The sequence below is a fragment of the Staurois parvus genome, unplaced genomic scaffold (assembly GCF_062004578.1).
Source record: "Staurois parvus isolate SC_StPar_1 unplaced genomic scaffold, SC_StPar_1.0 ptg000988l, whole genome shotgun sequence".
Lineage (NCBI taxonomy): Eukaryota > Metazoa > Chordata > Amphibia > Anura > Ranidae > Staurois > Staurois parvus.
In genome coordinates this window covers 2,816,220-2,836,463 of record NW_028318784.1, presented here as the reverse complement: position 1 = coordinate 2,836,463, position 20,244 = coordinate 2,816,220, and the positions used below count along the sequence as shown (strand labels likewise).

Here is a 20,244-nt window from a genome sequence, read left to right as displayed (position 1 = left end):
TAAAGCGGGTTTTACTGTATTTGATCAGAATTCACTGATTCAGGTGCTCCTCTCACTCTAATATCGTGGCATCAGCCTCTATTATCAAGGTCTTCAAAATGTCTATTCATATTGATAAGGTGTTGTGAATGAGAATCTTCTCTAGCATGTTTATGGATTTTTCTCTGTTTGCCTGCTCTATCAGTAGCTGCAAGTTGCTCTGTCAGCACAAGTAAGTTAGTAATGGCTGCTGAGAGATTTTTTTACATCTGCAGTGATAGAGGTCATATCAGCATAGGTGAGAGATTGGTCTGGACGGGAAACTTTTCCTACTAAGTCCTCTGATGCAGGCAAGGATTCCTCATCATAATCTTCCTCGTGGAGACTCAGCACCATCTTCCTCTCTGCTGTACTTCTCCTTGCCATTGCTTGGTTTTTGAAGAGATCAGGGATGTGTCTGGCAGAAGAGGTGGCTGATGAACGCAGAGCTCCGGTGTGTGAGCCGGGATTTGATATTTTACCCATTTTCAAGTAGGTAAGAGGTCGCAAGCTGCCTGAGAAACTAATAGAGATCCGGAGCTCTTCAAGCAGGCTTCCATTCCTGGCAGGCGCCAAGCCACACCTCCTAAATTTTCAGTTTATACAAAAGCTTTTTTTTGTACAAGCTCCATGGAAAAGGAGCTTAGCACCCCAGCAGATTGCAGTATCTATCGTGTTCTGATTGGCATTTCTTGGTTTGTACAGTTAAAAAGTAACTGAATTATATTAAGCAGACAGCATGTTTCCTCAGATATGACATCAGCATTTATAAAAGAAGAAAAGCTTGATACAAAGTCAGGAACTTGTGCACTAGGACATCATGAATCAGGTGTGCCTACAGCAGTTTGAATATAGATTGTTCAGAAGAGCTTGTCAGAACTACGATGGTGGTTTGAGAGCATTTAAGCCTGAAGAAGTGGATGGGGCAGGTTATTGCTGGAGTAGATTATAGAGAGTTCACTCATCAATAGATAATAATAATTAATAATGATACTTGTTGAATTTTTTTTTGCTAGATAGCCTTGACTTTTTCATATTTTAGAGCTTGATGAGAAAACATTATGAATGGAATAGCTTTGCAGGTTGTAAGTCATGAAAAAATCAATCTTCACAAGAATATTTTAGACTTCTAATATGTGTTGGATGAATGCCCCAGATTCCATTAATTTAAGTTCTTTGTAAAAATGTTATATGCAGTTTTTGTAAAGTGCAGTGATTGTTTAATAACTTGCAATTAATTTTTAAATAATCCTGAATATGGATTTTGCTTTTAGCTAAGCTTTTAAACTCTTACATTCACAGTAAAATATGAATATTGCTAAATGTTTAAGTGAATGTAACTCAAAACTAACAAAATGTTAGTAGCAATAGCAGCAATGTAAAATGCACTGTAGGCAATAAGGATGAAGACAAATTCCCAATGTAAGATGACATAAAAAAAGTGGCTGAGAGAAGAACTATTTGTGTGCTTGTAGTGTTTTGGGCTTAGTAAAGCAACAAAGTTCAAAACTCATTGTTGCTATTTACTAGATAGATACTTGTAAGATTTGATATTTTAAGTGCACTTTAAATAGCAATTTTGCACATACCCCAGAGTGTGCATTGTTTTTGCTGTTTAAATGTCTGATTTTACTAGGTTCTAGCCTTGTTTTTTAACCCCTGTTTATCTTGAATCCATAAATGCTTCAAGCAATTGTGTTGGTTTAATTAGTGGTTTATTATGAATACGCTACTCAGAACTATAGTAAGGAAAAGTACAGAATAGTTACAGCTAAGAAAACAGATAAATATCAACCAGTTTTCCTTGTAGCAGCAAAAAAGTAGAATAAAAGAAACAGGATCAATTTTTATTTAGTTTGATTATAAAAAGAGAAGGGGGGGGGGAGTGTCTTCCACGAAAATATATTTCTCATTAAAGATAACAAAGTAAAAGGAGAATCCTCTTTGTAATCTCAGGGTTTGCTCCATGATCCAATTTCAAAGTATTTCATTGTTGTTTAGTTAGACTGAAGTATAGTAGCTTCAGTTGGTGAACTTAAAGTGGTTGTAAAGGCTCAAGTTTTTTTAACTTCATGCACTCTAGGCATGAAGGTAAAAAACCTTCTGTGTGCAGTCCCTTCACAAACCACCACCACCACCACCCACCAACTGCATCTCTCCTGGGTCTCTCCCTTCTCATTGGCCTGGACTGGGACATAAAATAGGCCTGGGCATTTTAGACTGAGTAGCAAAGGGACCAAGGGAGAGATAGGGGGTAGGCGTTCATGGGGGCAGTTGGTGACAGGATGTTCATGCAGTTCCCCTTACATTATAGTGTCCTGGCAATCACAGCCCCTCCATCACAGTGCCCCTTGCAGTTATGCACCCCATTTTCTCTCTAATCTGAGTGCCCCCTTTTACTCTCTGCCTCCCCTGCACAGTCCTGCCTTCAGCAAAGAGACATCCCCATATATTCAACAAAGAGACATCCCAATCCATCAAAGAGAAATACCCATACAACAAAGAAATATCCCCATCCAGAAAAAAGACATCCCCATGCGGCAAATCAATATCCTCATTCACCAAAGAGACATCCCTATAGAGCAAAGAGGCATCCAAATCCAGCAGAGAGACATCCCCACATAGCAAAGAGACATCCCCATCCAGCAAAGAGACATCTCCATATAGCAAGGGGGCATCCCAATCCAGCAATGAGACAGCCCAATCCAGCAAAGAGACATCCCCATCCACCAAAGAGACAGCCCAGTCCACCAAAGAGACAGCCCAATCCAACAAAGAGACATCTCCATAAAACAAAGAGACATCTTCATATGGCAAGGGGACATCCCAGTCCAGCAACGAGACAGCCCAATCCAGCAAAGAGTCATTCCCATTCAGCTAAGAGGCATTCCCATCCAGCAAAGAGACAGCTCCATATAGGAAAGAAACATCCAAATCCAACAAAGAGACATCCTGATATAGCAAAGAGACACTGCAATCCAAGAAAGAGACAGCTCCATATAACAAGAGACAGCCCAATCCAGCAAAGAGACATTGCAATCCAGCAAAGAGACAGCTCCATATAGCAAAGGGATAGCCCAATCCAGCAAAGAGACTGCCCAATCCAGCAAAGAGACAGCACCATATAGCAAAGAGATGGCCCAATTCAGCAAAGAGATGGCCCAGCCCATCAAAGAGGCAGATCCATATAGCAAAGAGATATCCCAAAATCCAGCAAAGAGACAGCCCAATCCAGCAAAGCGACAGCTGCTTTTAGCAAGGAAACATCCCAATCCAGCAAAGAGACAGCCCAAGCCAGTAAAGAGACAGCCCAATCCACCCCCACACACACAGCACCACAGAATCTGTGGCTGTAACACACACTGGATCAGTGCAGGGTTCAAGGCCCTTGCCTTCTTCATGGTTAGGAGGCTGCCCACCTTTGTCTCATGTAGTGTATTTCCAGAAGCAGGCCTGGGAGGTATGTGTCCCCTGCTGGTAGATCCTCTTCTGCCCCTCCTAATTCTCCAGTGCCGTCTCTGCTGTAGACATAGCTGCACAGCAGTAGGCGAGCTGCAGCCGCGGTCTGTGTTAAACTTGAAGAAAAACGAGAAGACGCTTTTACTCCTGTGCTAGACGATGGACTCCACAGTGACTGTAACCATGCATGGATAGCCTATGGAATGCACGCCTTGCTGCCCTCAATGGACCAGGGGAATCCAAATGTACTGCATACAAAAAGACAAACAGGGCACACAGGCCTAGTGCAGTACCTTTAAAAATTGGTTTGTTGTATGAAAAGTGATATACTCACAAAGGAATAAAAGTCAGAGGCACATCATAAGAAATACAGCAAGGTCCAATCTCTCTGGAAGGTGTCTTGCCGGCTCTGAGGAAGAGGCATTGCCTCGAAACACGTCAGTCATTTGGAGGTCTATAGTCCACGACAAGACACCTTCCAGGGAGATTGGACCTCGCTGTATTTAAGATGTGCCTTTGACTTTTATTCCTTTGTGAGTATATAACTTTTTATACAATAAACCAATTTTTAAAGGTAATGCACTAGGCCTGTGTGCCCTCTGTCTTTTTGCATGCAGTCTGTTAACCCTTTCCAGACCATGGCCACCGCTTACCTCCTGCTGTGCATCCCAGTTATCAACAGGCCACTCTTAGGATGCGTGGCCTGGTGGCCCCGGCCCACCAGGAAAATGCCTAGTGTGCCCTATGGCCAATCCAGGCCTGATCACCCACCTAGATACTGTAGGAGCTATTGGTATATAGAATTAGTTTAATAGGTAAATTTAGATGTCACTCTGTAGTCAGAGTGGCTGTAATTATTTATTAGGTAAAATCATAGTTAGCTCACTGTACTTGGTGAGCTGTGATCATTTACTTGAGTCTGCTCTGTGTGATCAGCTGCTACTAGTCTAACTAGCTTCCTCTGTATCCAGGAAACTTTAGAAATTTCTGGATGATAGGTGTCCAGTTATGCAGATGGAAGCATGAATATCGATACAGCCTCAGCCTATCCCAGAGAGACTGGCTCTGATGGAATGCTGGGAGACTGTATATATTCAGTAAGCCCATGGGGCTCTGGGTCTTTTCTGTAAAGGATTGTTTCAGTCTGGAACAAGGCACCTACTGCCATGTGGTCTCAGGTGGGCTATCTGGGGGCCTGAATGCTGAGACCCAGATTCTGCTATGCTGACTGTTGGGCCATCTACTGAAGATCTGACCTGGTATCACAAAGGAAGGCATTGTGAATACAGACATCCCTAAAGGATCTTAGAGAATGAGTGCTGTGTAACCCCTCTGGTGCTAGAAAGTTAGCTGCGGGTCTAGCAAAGGGAACACCGGCAGATGTTCTGAAGAGCTTTATCCATCTGACCTAAAGGGACACTGCTCTGGGACTATAAAGAATTTACTACTACTACTATGGCCTTAAGTTGAATTTCGCTGTTTGATTCAAGCAAGGACTCCAACATAGCTTATACTGAAGATTAGATAAAGTCCTCAATGTGAGTAGTTCCTATTTTTGGAGCATCCAGAAATGGGTGAATGAATCCATGTGCCTGGCTGTGAGGTAAAGTAACTGGGGAGGAGCTGGACAGTATTCCTGCAGCTCCTATGAGAATAGCGCTAATATATATATATATATATATATATATATAGATATATATAGATATATTCTGTATGTATATACTGTATATATTGTTTGGAATGTGCATTATAGGACAAACTACATAGTCGTACTTAATTGTAGTACAATTACAATACATTTTTAAAGACTCCCACTGACTGTGAAATGACTTCAAACACTTTTAGTTCTTTATGTTGTGAAACTTTTTAGTTAATTCCAAGGAAAAATTATGTACAGCACAGTTAAACCTGTTGTATAGGCTTTGTATTCCTTCTAAACTGCACAATACATTAACCACTTTGAAAATAATAATCACAATTTCTGTTCTCTAAAATAAATTTTTTTGTGTCATGGTACTATTTCATCTAAGCTGAACACATTGAATAAAAAAATCCTGAAATTTTCAGTGGTTTTTTTTATTATGTAAATTTTGTACCATTTGGCAACTGTTAGCAATTTATCTATTTTCCAGCGCAGATAATGTTTGCAGAGGTGAACATAATGTTTTGAGTAAGAGCTTTGCAATGCTCTTAGCATTGGAGTTACGGCTGCAAGTCTTTCACATGCTAATACCTATCCTCACGCAACCTAGCATTAAGCCGCCTCTCTGGATAGCTGTGATAAATAGCTTGTCAGTGTTTATGTCAGCTGAAATATAGATTCCTAAACATGCTTTTATTCTAAGTAGTTTGACATTCTGGATCAATTAATCCTGTGTTCTTCCTCTGCTCTCCAAATAAGGTGTCGTCTTAAACTTAACTTTGTTTTTTTATATTTTTATCTCCAGCATATTTTCTATACATTACCCTTATTTCTACCTGTATTTATTTACTAATTTGCTCAGTTTTTCAAGATTCTTAGTTGTGTTCTTTTACTCTTATTTTTGTTTTTTTATTTTTTATTTTGATGGTTTCATGATCCGGAGAAATATATATTGTATATATATATATTATTGAAAAAAAAGTTAATTTCACTAAAAGTTTCTTCAACCATCACCTATTCCTAACATTATCATCACTTATGTGTCAGTTCCAATGAACTTAACACAAGCTACAGTATTCCCTAAAGTTAACCCTTAAGGTGTTAATTCACCTTTATTAAAAAAATGTAAAGATAAACTAACGCCATTCATCCTCCTAACTACCCCCCAGACTACACTGTACTTACCTCCAGGGCTGCTTAGCTGTGAGTGACCATGCAGCCAATCCCTGCTGTTCTCACACTGCATTGCTTATGGGATGAACCAGAGTGATTCTGATTGGTCAGCTCCTGCAGAGTGAATCGCTCTGGTCTGTCCCAGAAGCACTGCACAGAGAAAATGGATGAGTAGAGATTTCAAATACCCTAACTGCTGGACCACCTCGCTGGGCACAGATAGCTCAGCAACCCCAGAGGTAAGTACAGCAGGGACCAGGGAGTGGGGTGGGGATGGTATATGGTGTTTAGTTCACCTTTATAATTTTTTTGTAAAGATGAACTAACACTTTACAGCAGAACAGTACCTTTATTTTACAAACATATATTGTAATGAGCCTAGCACACTTATTAAATTGAAGATATTAAATGATATTTGTTTTTTTCTACACAAGCTAAAGCTTTACCTTGATCTGCCTAACTTAACTTCCAAAATCAACCAAAATGGTGCTTCCTTACATCATCACTAACTCGCCATTCAGGCTCTCGTGGAGGAAAGAGAACACAGGAAATACTATCCTGTGATTTACAAGTCACGTCTTTTAATGCAGTTGTGGAATCACAGTCAATTAATACGTTACTAGGTGAGTGGGACAAACTGAGGGGAGCCGAGTGGTTGAAACTTATTTAACAAAGGGACAGTTTCCCTTTAATGCCTATCTTACTTCATAACACTGAAATATAACCCCCAACCTAACCCTTAAAATTGCCCCTAATAGTTAATCTAACCCATAACACAACCCTTAAAATAAATCCATAGTCTAACACTAAAAACTACATTTTACCACTTAGCCTAATATAGTCTTATGACACCACTAATTTATTTCTTAAACCTAACCAAGACTTGGCTTAAACCTAACCCTTAAAGTGACTGTCACTAATATTAAAGGGCAAAGAAGATGGAGAATACCTACCTCTTCCACTGCCCGTGCCCCAATACACCTCTGTAATGATGAGAAAATTATGATTGAAATCTCTCCAGAAACCTACACTTCTGGAAGTGTCAATCTTCTGGTCCCCCACTGAGCTCAGTGGTTCTTCCCACTGGACCTTCCATCACTACTGTGTCCTATAGTGTTGCAAAGATGCAGTGCTAGCACATGGACCACTAAGCCATGCTTCAATTTTTTTGAGCGGATTGATTAATTAAATAAACAGAACAAATGAACTTCCATGGTAATATATAGGCATGTCCTTTGCCATTTAGTGTGTCTTTCAAAAGTGGGGCTCTTAAAATAATCCCCAGTTTCTTCAACACTGCCAGTGTTATAAGATGTGCTATGTGAGTATGAAGGGGAGGAAGGTTTATGCTACTTCCATTAACCCAAGGGAAGGACATTCACAAGGGTACAGAAAGTATTAAAACACTGACAGATTTAAACTAGCTTTACACCAGATTTATTCAAAATAAAGGCAACCCCATATTAAAAAAAAAACAGACCCCAAGGGGTGCTTCTGACTTTATGCATCCTATACAAGATCTTGATTTTATTCAAAAACATTATAATGATTTAATGGTTCGTAGCAAAGCCCCTCACATTTTAAAATATCCAACAGCCTTGCACAGCAAGGTTTTAGACAGTGGAATTTTTAGTGATCCCATGGTTCAGTGCCATGCTGTAGTTTATTCATTGATTAATTTATTTAATATTTGAAGATGTAAAAAAAAAATCTTTAAATTCGAGGATCACACAAAATGATCTGAAAAATTGTCCTCATAGCAGATCTTGGGGAATTGGATTATATTTAGTTGATAAATATTTCAAGGGCATTTATAAAAATAGTTTTTTTCTCAAAAAACTCAATATAAAAAAAAAATGGCAAGCCTTCAAGGGAAAATAATATGCAATGATAATACTAACCTGCATATACTAAGTATTATGAGAGTCCTATTTTATGCCATATATATTTTCTGCAGAGAACGTGTGACACACTTTGATGAATGTTGATGTTTATAACCCAATTATAAGCATTTCTGTTTCTAAGGAGAATAGTCTTCATTTATAGAACACACAAAGCATTTTTACCTGTTTTCCAAAGTAGGTCAGGATGATGTTTATTTATCCTTTTAAAACAAATTATTCATGCCTTAAGAAATATACACTATTTATAACATTGCTGCAGATTAAATTATTTACATAAAACTAATTTTTACCAGACAGCTTACAAAACATGTTAGAAACATTCTTTATTTATATTCTCACTTTATTTCAAGGTAGGTTATTTATGTATCAATTTTTTATACATTTTCCTCCCAATGGTAGATATGGATCTTGTAGTCCTCTGATGCTCAGAAATGAATACTCTAAATGCAATCGTCTCTTCAAATTACTAGATCCCTTTTATTAGAGGAGCTCAGATGTTCTCTGACATTATATCCATATACTTAATTTAGCCTATATGTGTGCTATTGTTTAGACCATTCAATATGAGAGTGTTAGACCCGACTATTGCTGTTTTTCTTTCCTCTTGAATGAATTTACATGTATTCAAAACCCTCAAGTTCTCCAATACTTTCTCTTCCTCTCTTTTTTATGCATTTTTCTACTCCAAGGCAACATTCACGACAGTGTACAAATTGCTTCTTAATGTGAACTTACTGTTCCATCATATTAACAATAAAACATCTGTGTATTTATTGTATAGATTACTGCTTCTTACATTGCTATGTATTCATTTTTCTGTAACATATTTTTCATACAGTCCTTGGACTGGGCTTTTAGACATTTTTTGTACTGTTATTATATCATTTGTACAAATTCTCTTTTGAAAACTGTTAATAAAAATACATTCAACACTAAAATCCATTGCATATACCAAGTTATTTTTCTTTTTGTTTGGTTGTATGCTTTTGAACCAATAACCAAGCACAAGCAAAGTAATCTGTGAAGTATGCAAACACCTGTACATTGGGAAAACAAAACAACCTCTTAATAGACAGACAGACAGACAGACAATGATAGGGTGAACTCAACAGTCTTTCTACACCTTAAATATATTTCCCAGGCTTTACACACTAAAAGCTTTATATATTATGATCGAACAAAAAAAAATACTTTTAAACAAATCACCATCTACATATGTAGCTATAGGCATTATAGAGATATTTATCTTCAAAGTTCACAACAGAGGCACTTTTAGCTCTGTTTTACTACTTTCTACTGAAACAGTCATGAGTCATGGAAACCTTCTAATGTATTATGTGTTAGAAATAAACCGAGGATTGTTTAACCATTGGTAACCACGCTATAGCCGAATTGTGGCTACAGCGCGGTTACCCAATTCTGGGAGGACATCATATGATGTCCTCCCAGAACATGCCCTCCTGCGCGCCCACATGGGTGCGCACCCGGCGATTTCCATGATCACTGTTTTCTACGGACACAGCTGATCACGTGATGAGGTAAAAGGCCAATTACAGGGCCTTTTACCACGTGATAAGCTGTGTCCAATGACACAGCAGATCCCGGAGTAAATATCGGTAGCACTTTCCTCACACTGTCATAGTGTGAGCAAAGTACTGCCAATAATCGGCAGCTGTCACAGAGGAGATTGACACTGATCATCAGGGCACTGATCATCAGCACCCTGATAATCAGTGCCCTACAATGCTGCCCAGCAGTGCCACCTACCAGTGCCCAGCAGTGCCACCCACCAGTGCCCAGCAGTGCCTCCCATCAGTGCCCATCAGTGCCCCCCAGCAGTGCCTCCCATCAGTGCCCAGCAGTGCCACCCAGCAGTGCCTCCCAGCAGCGCCTTCAGTCAGTGTTATCAGTCAGTGCTGTCAGTCAGTGCCGTCAGTCAGTGCCACCTGTCAGTGTTGCCAATAAGTGCCACTTATCAGTGCCCATCAGTGCTGCCTATTAGTGCCGCCTATCAGTGCAGCATCATCAGTGCCTCCTCATCAATTCCTACCAGTGCTGCCTCATCAGTACCACCTCATAAGTGCAGCCTATCAGTGCCCATCAGTGCTGCCTATCTGTGCCACCTCATCAGTGCCCATCAGTGCTGCTTATCAATGCAGCTTGTTAAGAATATGTAAATACTTTAATGTTCATGGCCTAGGCATAGGTGCACTTTAAGGAAAAGATACACGACCTCAGGAGTAATTGGCATGGTGAGAAAATGCTGATGAGAGTGTTGTTTTTTCACACATTGGAGGTTTGAATGTATAACTCACACTAGGCATACCAGAGTTCCTGGAGGCATTATTTGTTTTATTTGATGCTTGTAAGTAGTTTTTTTTTATCTATAATAAATCTGTTGGTTTTTATGGTGCTATACCATTGGAGCATTTCTTTTTTCTTTATGGATAGTATGAATTAATGTATTAAAATAAATACCTGAGATCAAGGCTAGATCAAGGCTACCATGGGGAAGCACAGGAATTTTCCTTTTTTCAAGCACTATAAGCTGTTCTGTTTTCAGAATGGCATCCTACGGCAGTGAGTGTCTGTCATTTGGGAAGTGGTGGAGCATTATACACTTCTGTGTAGCATTGAAGATAATATTGTGTTTTGGACACTAGAATCACAGAGTGCAGTGTTTGGTTATATCACAAGAGATTTTGGGACTTTTACAGACTGTACACTGGTGATATTTGCGACTTATTATTTTGATTGTATTATTTGTCATGATCGCAGCACTACATATGAGTATATAGGGCCCTCAATCCCCTCATGTTTTGCATTGTATTGGTATTGTTCTGTCACATGTTCTGTCCCCCTCTGTAATGTACAGCGCTGAGCGAACTATTGGCGCTTTATAAATACTGTATAATAATAATAATAATATCTTTATATTGCAAAGAGTGGACTCGAATTTCTTCTTCTGGGGTCCCCCGCAGGCAATGAAGGCTCCCCCTCTTTTGTGTGTTTCACCATAGCAAGTCAATTTCTATGGGGGCCCGCGTGCGGGCTCACACCCAAGTTGAGCTGAGTGCATCTGTAGACACACACACAGTTTTGCCCTGGCCCCCACTCCACTTTTCAAGGCATTTGTTTGATGGCTCCCACCGCTGCCTCTGTGACTTGTTAATGCAGGAAGAGAGGAGAGAACTGCTACAAATGGACACAGCGCTGGACTGAGTAAGCACTCAGATAATTATTGGGGGGGGGGCATACAAATACTGGGACATTTTTTACCTTAATGCAGAGATGGCATTAAGGTAAAATATATCTTGCATTTTCAACCACTTTAAGGAGACTGAGATACCCATATGGATATAAATGCTGGGGTATATTCATGACAATTACTAGAAATGAAAAGACCAAACACGTCTAGTCGAATGTGACTAAGTACTAATAGCTTCACTGAAAAATCACATCTGTAGCTTAAGCTATGTCAGATTTCTTTTGATAATGTTTTTTGGAATAATTTATTCACTTCTTATAAAGATTAAAAGCTTTTTTAGAGAAACGTATAAAAATGTTAGATAGTTGTCAATTGGCAAAGTTCATATGTTTCTAGAAAAAACTTTTGTGGAATAGGGAGATTTTTTACAAGAAATATGCAAATAAGCAGCAATAAATGTATTAGTTTATTAAGTAAAAATATTATATTTTTGGCACTAATGGTTAAGAGGGAAAAATGGAGCACCATTTCCAATTTTTTTTTGTTTCTTTGATGCTAGTCTGAAGTTTTCTTGCAGAATCTTCAATACATATAAGCAGCTTATAAAGTGACTAACATGTCCTAAGACATTTAACTTCATATGAACCAATGGGAGATTTCATTTTAATCTGGGATACAACACCATCAACTCTATGGGGCTGATTTTCTAAAACTGGATAGTGCAAAGCCTGGTGCAGCTGTGCATGGTAGCCAATCAGCTTCAAACTTCAGCTTGTTCAATCAAGTTTTGACATAAAAATAAAAAAATCCTGGAAGCAAATTTCTATGCAAAGCTGCTCCAGATTTTGCACATTCAAGTTTTAGTAAATCAGCCTCCTTGTCTACCTACACTTACAGTATGTTTAACCAAAATCAGCAAAACAATAGCACTTTCTTATGTGGAATTGAATTTTTAAGTTCAATAATGGATAGCAACAAATTAGAATTCATCTTTTATTTTGCTTGTTATCATTTCTTTATTGCAGTTCTTCGTTGAATGAACCCAAATAATGTTGTCACTTGTAAAATTATAGTAAAACTGAAAAAAAAAGTTGAAAATGAACAGCCCATTAAAGATGAAATAACCCCAGTCCTTTTTTCTGCAACTAGATGTCATAAGACTGATAGCCAGCATCATTCTTACATTCATACATTTCCTTTTAGCCTAGATTGTCCTTGACTCGCTCCCAGCTGATGGCAGGACAGTAAAAAGGGAAGCAACCTACTGATAAGATCATCTCTTTATCACCTTGCTTTCTCTTTCTGTCAGCATGATTCTTTACAGTATATGAACTGATTGGCTGCTTACACTGTTTCTTCCTGTCACACTGACATCCTACAGTATAGGTACAGAGGCTGAAACCAAGTAAAATCAGGTACTTATACTGCTGTCATTTAAAAAATACATTTAATGATGCATTATTGAATACAGGACTGCATTAATTTGTCTTTTTTATGTCAATGATATTTCTTAATTTTCAAGTAAAGATACATAGGAAAACAAATATGTGTTGCATAAATGTGTCATAGTTTTATTATCATATCACAAACATTTAATCAGTTGAGAGGATAAAAAGGAAACATAAAGGACTGTGGAATTTTTAGCATGAGATGAAAAATTTAAATATGTACTGCTTATGCAGATATGTAATTAAGACAAGGATCCTAAATATTTTTTATATTTGCCCAGAGTTCAAGTTTAATTGCAGTTACACTCAGCCAGAATTTTCCTACATATTGTTTTCAGTAGCTGCTTAAATTCTTCCAGCAGTACATTCTATACTAGACAGTTGGGAAAAGTGCTGATTTGTTCAGCGAGAAGGGAATATAGTACTAGGCAGAAATAAAAGGAAGTACTTGCCAAAACTGGAAGGTTAAGCAAGTGCCATGAAAATCAATTTGGAAAATGCATCATCACTTTGAGAGCAATTTCTCAGACACAATTATCTTTCTGAGTACTTTTTGTTGATCAGCTTCTGACACCTGTTATTGATTATTTTGGAAGTTACTTTTCATTTCCATAAATCACTTTTAACTTAGCTTTCCCTGTTTAACAGCTGTGCAGCTTGTTCACTTACCTTGTTTAAGCTTTTATACGTGTAGTACACTGTGCCACTGTTGTGTATGGGACAACAATTATCACTAGGAATACATGGAGTTTTTAAATTGAAAATGATTTTGCTGTGAAATTACTGATTTTACCACTGGCAAGTTTCCAATGGATAACCATTTTTGAGCTGCTTAGACAAAATTTGTTTAAAAAAATAAAACATTTTTTTCTTATTTAGAAGGAATTTTTGGAGGGTATGCTTAGTTAGGATAATTTTAGTTTATTTCATTTTTTGTGTATTTTATTGATAATTTTTTTTCAGTTTGTTTTCTGTTTGTTTGTTTTTTTTATGGGTAAAATTAAAAATCGTAAAACTAAGAGAGTATTATTTAGAAGAAAAACAGGTCCAGCTCATTACACTATTAAAGGCAGCCAAAGCGCATCATCTTTTTGCCTTCCCCATTGACTGCAACTTTGCCAAATGGCAATATTTTACCAATTTCCACCAAATTTCTGGGAACTGAACTTTCATCCCTACCTATCATTGATTAAAGAGTAAGTAGGGTTACTCCGTTTGACCTTTGGCACATATTTGGTAAATAATTCACAAAAGGAGAACTGACATGTTTGTAAATATCATTAAAGAGCTAGTAAACATTGAGGGTGATTTGCTAGAGCAGAGAATTTTAATTCTGTAGAATGAAAGTTAGTTTGTTAGTAAAAGAGGGAAATGGTGTTCAGCCATTCAGTAATTTTTATTGCACATGTTGGCTTCTATATTGATTTTTTTTCTATTGCACATGATTGGCTTTAGGGAGTGGGATAAATCTTTGAAATGGAGCTAAGGGTATGAAAAAAACCTGACAGCAACTTCAGCTGTTAGGAACTGATGTAAAGGAGGAGTTATTTCTGGATCAAACTGTATTGTGTATAATGGCAAGATTCCTGTTTTAAAACAGAGATATGAGATGTTTATAAATACATCACTTTCTTATTTTACAGAAATAGGAAGAGATAGCCCAGCCACCAAACACCTCACCTGGCTCAAATGGTTAGCAGGTAAAAGCAGCCTTAGCTTGATTCATTCAGACCAACACCCTAATATGTTTTGCCCCTCCCCCGGGGCTTAATCATAGAGATTCCTTCTCCATGAAGTGGGGTAAAACATGTTGGAGGCATGGCCTGGATGAATCGAACTGAGGCAGCTTTTACCTGCTAACCACTCAGGCCAAGTGAGGTGTGCAGCTATCTCTTCCTATTTCTGCAGCATGCTTTGGATTTGGATGGACCTCTCCTCAGCCTGCACCACCACTAGTCAGCGGCATCCAACTCATCAGACCTTGACAGCCTGAGCGGGGACTCTTAAGCATTTATTGTGGGTCGCTTTCTTATTTTACTTGTATTACAGTTTGGATTGTTAACATTTATTTTAGCAAACAGACAAGTATAAAAGCATACAATAATAAAAATAATAATATAATACTGTATACTGATTACTAATCCACATATCTATGTATACTAATTACAGAATTCTCCGTTTTGCTCAACCACCCTCCATCTGCCTACTGCTTATAAATAGAAAGAGGTTGGATATTACCAGGGAAGTCTGCTTTGTTTTACTTAAAACATGCTCACGCATGCCCTCTAGTGCAGATTTCCAAAAAATCTCAGCAATCACAAAATGTAGACAATGGCTGTGATTTTCAGCCTGATCTCTGTACTGTGATCACACTGTCCATTAGACAGTATAGATCCCAACAAAGAGGCAAAACCAACAGTAGCTAACGCTCCCTTTTTTCTCACAACACCTGTATGTGCTGATCACAACCAGTGCCAGTCTATTACAGTTTGCAGATCAGCACATTATGTTCCAGATCACAGATCAGTGCAGTGTGTTCTAGTTTATAAATGATCACAGTGAAGTTCATCCCAATTATCAGATCATAACATAGTGTGTCCCAGTTTGCAAATCACAGTGCAGTGCAGGAAAATGTGCAGAATACAGTGTAGTGTTTCCCAAGTTTGCAGATCACTGGCAGTGCATTCCAGTTTGCAGTTTTAGCAAGGTCCAGTGTTTCCAGTTTTCAAATCATAACAAGTGCCAAAGAATCCAGTTTTGGTGATGACAGCCAGTGCCAGTTTTTCAAGTTTTCTGATCACAGCCAGTGCCATTGTTTCCAGTTTGTTCACCAGGGCCAGTGGTAGTGTTTCCTTTGCTGTTGATTGTAACCAGTGCCAGTGTTTCCCTTTTGTACACATTTTTTGGTGCTGTCCCAATGTCTACAAAAATGTACAATAGTGAGGAGGTGTATAAAATTCTTACTATGACTGATAAGAGCAGCAGAGAGATCTCACACTCAGATTCAGATTCAGGAGTATGAACCTGGAGAAAACTGCATTTCATTATCCTCCCTAGCGGTATGATTGTTTCAGATTTTTGGTGCTGAAAGCGGTACCATTTTTTTGCATGGAAATATGTATTTTTTTTTATTGTAGGCCTGTAATTTAGGAATAACTCACTGAAATCTTTATTATACTTACAGCATGTATTAGGTGTAAGCATCATACAGTACAGTATAAAAAAAATCCTGTCCTACCTTATAAATCTTTGGATCTGCAATTGTGTTGATGTATTGTATTGATTGCAATGTTGACATTTTGTCCTACCATTGAAGGATATGTTAGCTCAGCAAAAATTATGCTGTCTAACTATAAAAGACAGATGCAGGAGCAAGGCACAGATTGAAGTCTCTATAACTGTTGGTTGATACTGTATCATAAGTTAATAGAATAATAAAATTTGGCAGCTGTATTGCATTTTAATCTGTTGTACAGATGCATAATTAGTTATACAAGTAGCATATTTTTCACATCATTTCTGATGTAAGCTTTTTGCAGAGCCTTTACCTGATCCCTCCCCATAAACTCTTATATAAATGTATCTTAGAATGTGGGGTTATCCTAGGAACACCAATAGCAATAGCTTCATACTAAAAATCTTACATGTTCATAATTTTATGTCCCCAGTGTCTATACCAGTGTTCTTATTTGATGATTTTCCTGAAGAGGACACATGAACAAAAATATTGACACATCCAAGAATAAATTAGCTATCAATTAAAGTGATTCTAAAGGCTTTTTTTTTTTATAACAAACATGTCTATACTTACCTGCTGTGTGCAGTGGTTTTGCACAGAGCTGCCTGGATCCTGCTCTTTTCAGGTCCCCCTCCAGCACTCCTTGCCCCCCCCTCCTGTTGGGTGTCCCCACAGCAAGCAGCTTGCTATGGGGGCACCTACTGCTCCGTGTATCCATTGACACATGGAGCTGTGGCTTGGCCCCGTCCCTTCTCTCTTTTCATTGGCTCACTGGCTGTGATTAACAGCAGTGGGAGCCAATGGCTCTTGCTTCTGTCTCAGCCAATGAGAAGAGGGAGTCCTGGGATAGCTGAGACTCCAGTGCATATCACTAGATTGAGAGCGGGCTTAGGTGATAATTGGGGAGGGGCTAGGGGGAAGCTGCACAGAGGAGATGTTCTACCTTTGTGCATAGAATGCATGAAGGTAAAAAACCTTGAGCCTTTAGAACCACTTTAATGGATCAGCATGAAATTTTCCCCTTAGTTTCTAAGAAAAAAGTAATCAAGGTGCAAATATATTGTTCCATTGGAATGTTGGCATTGTTTGCTAAACTGTGTACTGATCAAGGCGTTCTTGACATTGTATTTTAGGTTTTGATTGCAGAACAGTTAAAGTGTAAAAGTATCTATAACCATTTTTTTAGTTAAGGATAGAATAAAATAGGGGAAGGTTAGAACCCTGTTAGATTTTATGGCTATCTGGGGCTTTGTTGGAGAGATTTTCCTCCACTCTTTGTTCTGGAGACAGTGTTTAATCAGGAAGGAAGGGCATCTCTCCAATGTATCCCCAGAAAGCAGTAAAACCTGATAGAAGTTCTAATTCTTCCCCACTCTATCGATCTATTACACACAGTTTGCACATTCTCTGTGTTTGGGTTCTCCTCAGACACTCCAAAATTTTCTGACAGGTTGGTTCCCATCTATATTGGCCCTAATATGTGTGTGTGTGTGAGATAGGGACATTAGAATGTATGCTCCTCGGGGGTAGGAACTAATGTGAATGTACAGTATATAAAGCGCTTCATACAATATATACAATTTAAATACCTGTCTGTAATAATAAATAACACTAAAAAAAGAGTTTGGGCTATACTGTAGAAATGCTTTTTTTAACACATTAAATGTTTATTGAGAAGTTAACAGAGAAAAATATAAACACAGCCTCCAAGTTAGTTTACTTCTTAAACAAGGTGCAATTGCAAGAATGACATAGTAGAGTAATTATGAAACTAGTAGATATATATCCATGCCTAGTTGCAAAATATGCTATTAGAAGTATTTGTAACGTGAATATACTTTAAGTAGTTCCATCTTTCCAGATTTTTTTTCAGGCTCAATACATTTCCTCAGATTTACTTTATTTGCTTAGCTAAAGAATTGAAAGAGTTTCAGGTGTTTTTTTTTTACCGTCATAAGCATATGGAAGGAAAAACACACACTAATTGTTAAAGAAAGAGGGTATTATTAAGTACTTACTTCTATGGTGTCTAACCTTTTCTAGTCTGGTAAACTTTAGAAAATAAATAAGATTAAAAAATAAAATTAATAGTAATTGGGTTTTCAAATTTTCAATAACACACTATATTTAAGTTCGCTCCCTGATGATGTTTTCTTAGATTCAATTGGACCTTAAACAAAATTAGTGAAACAAGTGATTTAAACTGGGTACCTAACATTTTTACTTTATACATTTATACATATACTGTGCTTCATAATAGTGTTGTAATGCATATTGTCAGAGCAAAAAAAAAAATTCCTCTGCCTACAGGACTTCCAGATTTCATATTACTAGCTTACACAGTACACACAAAAAGCAATGTTTTTTTTTCTTTTAAATTGCAGTGGTATTTTGTAAAATGGATGTAAATAAATGTTTCCTGGTTTTCTTTTCCTGTGTTTTAAGGACTGTGGGATGCTGGGATAAATCAGCCAATCTAATCAGCTTTTGTAAAAATTTACTTCACAGTTTGATAAATATCTAAGAACTGAACAATTCTGGTGGAAGGAATCTGTCTGATTTGTTTTGTATCTTGATACACTTAATATGCTTTTAAAACAGAATTCCGGGCACACAGCAAAATGCACAGTTGAAATACAAAACTGTGTACTGTTTTACCAGCAAAATGATTTGTAATTCTGTACAGTCCATCTTGTGATTTACACATGTTTACCATGCTGCACAGCCATGCTGGTTTAGAAGTGTTCCTTCACCCATGTATCCTGTATGCCACCAATGTGTTCACTTTATAATGAATCAGCGTCAGTGTCTAGGTCCAGTTAGCAAGGAAATGATCCAGGAAGTTTAGAGTCCAAAGGATTTTTCCTAGTTCTTGTGAGTCCAAAGCTAGCACTGACACAAGGTTTGTCCATTTTTTAGTCTGTAAGCTATTCACCTTTGCTATCTTGTCAACATGACAGAAGAATAAGTCAGTGAAATACCAACAAGATACTTTTAAATTCAAGGAAAATCTGGGTTTTAGAATGATGTACTCTACTGAACTTCAGATGTTTGTCAATAATACAATGTTTCAATCTAAAATATGCAATCATTTTATCAAAGAAATCAGAGTCTTAGAGGATAAAAAAGACTTCAAGTAACTGACATGATAAGGTTCCACTGTCTTGTGTGTTTAGCAAAAGGCATAGATAAATTGCATAAAATGAAAATATTTGTACGGCAATAACAGTGATCTTTGTGAAAATATTAAATACCTAGTTTGATTTTTGCTGAAGATATGACTAAATAGCATAAAAAAAATGGGCAGTTCTACATCAAATGCTTGAACAAGTATAACAGAGCAAAATGGGCAAAAATTAGATTCACTGCTTAGCTGAACATCTTGTTGTAAATGTCAAATATGTGAAAACGAGAACAAGAGTAAAATAAGCTTTTAAGGTTAACAGAACATCTTTTGTGTTAACCATCAATTAAAACAGAAGATTTAAATTGATAAATAGAGTATAAATGATACCATGTATTAACTAATTTAAAAGACTAAAAATGCAAGAATTGGCAACATGTTAGGGTTAATTTACTAAATCAGTAAATCGTGTTCACTTTGCAAGGGAATTAGCTTAATGTATGTGGTTAAAATGCAATTTGCAAAGAATACCTCATCATGTACAAGGGAAAAGACACAGCATTTTTGCTTGCACATAATTGGTTGCCCATTAATTAAAGTAAGTGAAAATACCTTTGTAGAGTGAAAATTCACTTTGCTAAGTGAACAGCCTATTTGCCTTTAATAAATCAACCCCATTACATTTCTTCTTTAGGGAAATATAAGATCTAAAATCAAACACATTGTAAATGCAAATAAGCAGTAATGTTGAAATTTTTAATTTCTGTAATTAAAAGGTTTTAATCTCCCCCTGGTGACAATTTGCAAATGAGCAAGGGTTCGTAACAAGAGTTACTTTTAGAAAATATTTATTTGGCAGTTCTCTGAATCAATATTTTACACAGTAAAGAGCAAAAACAAGACTAACAAACTTGTGTCCATGTCAAACATCCAGATAAAAAATATGATTCAGAAAATAAATCTTTCCCTTGACTGGCTATTAGATAATATTGATAAAACAAGTATTCTTTGGAATTTGTTTTCAAATGTC

The 20,244-nt window shown here is 37.5% G+C and overlaps 1 protein-coding gene across 2 annotated transcripts in view; it reads left to right on the top strand.

The window, feature by feature from the left end:
- NCAM2 (neural cell adhesion molecule 2) overlaps positions 1 to 20,244 on the top strand; it is a 515,560-nt gene that overhangs the window by 266,343 nt on the left and 228,973 nt on the right. The gene's annotated exons all lie outside the window — the stretch shown is intronic.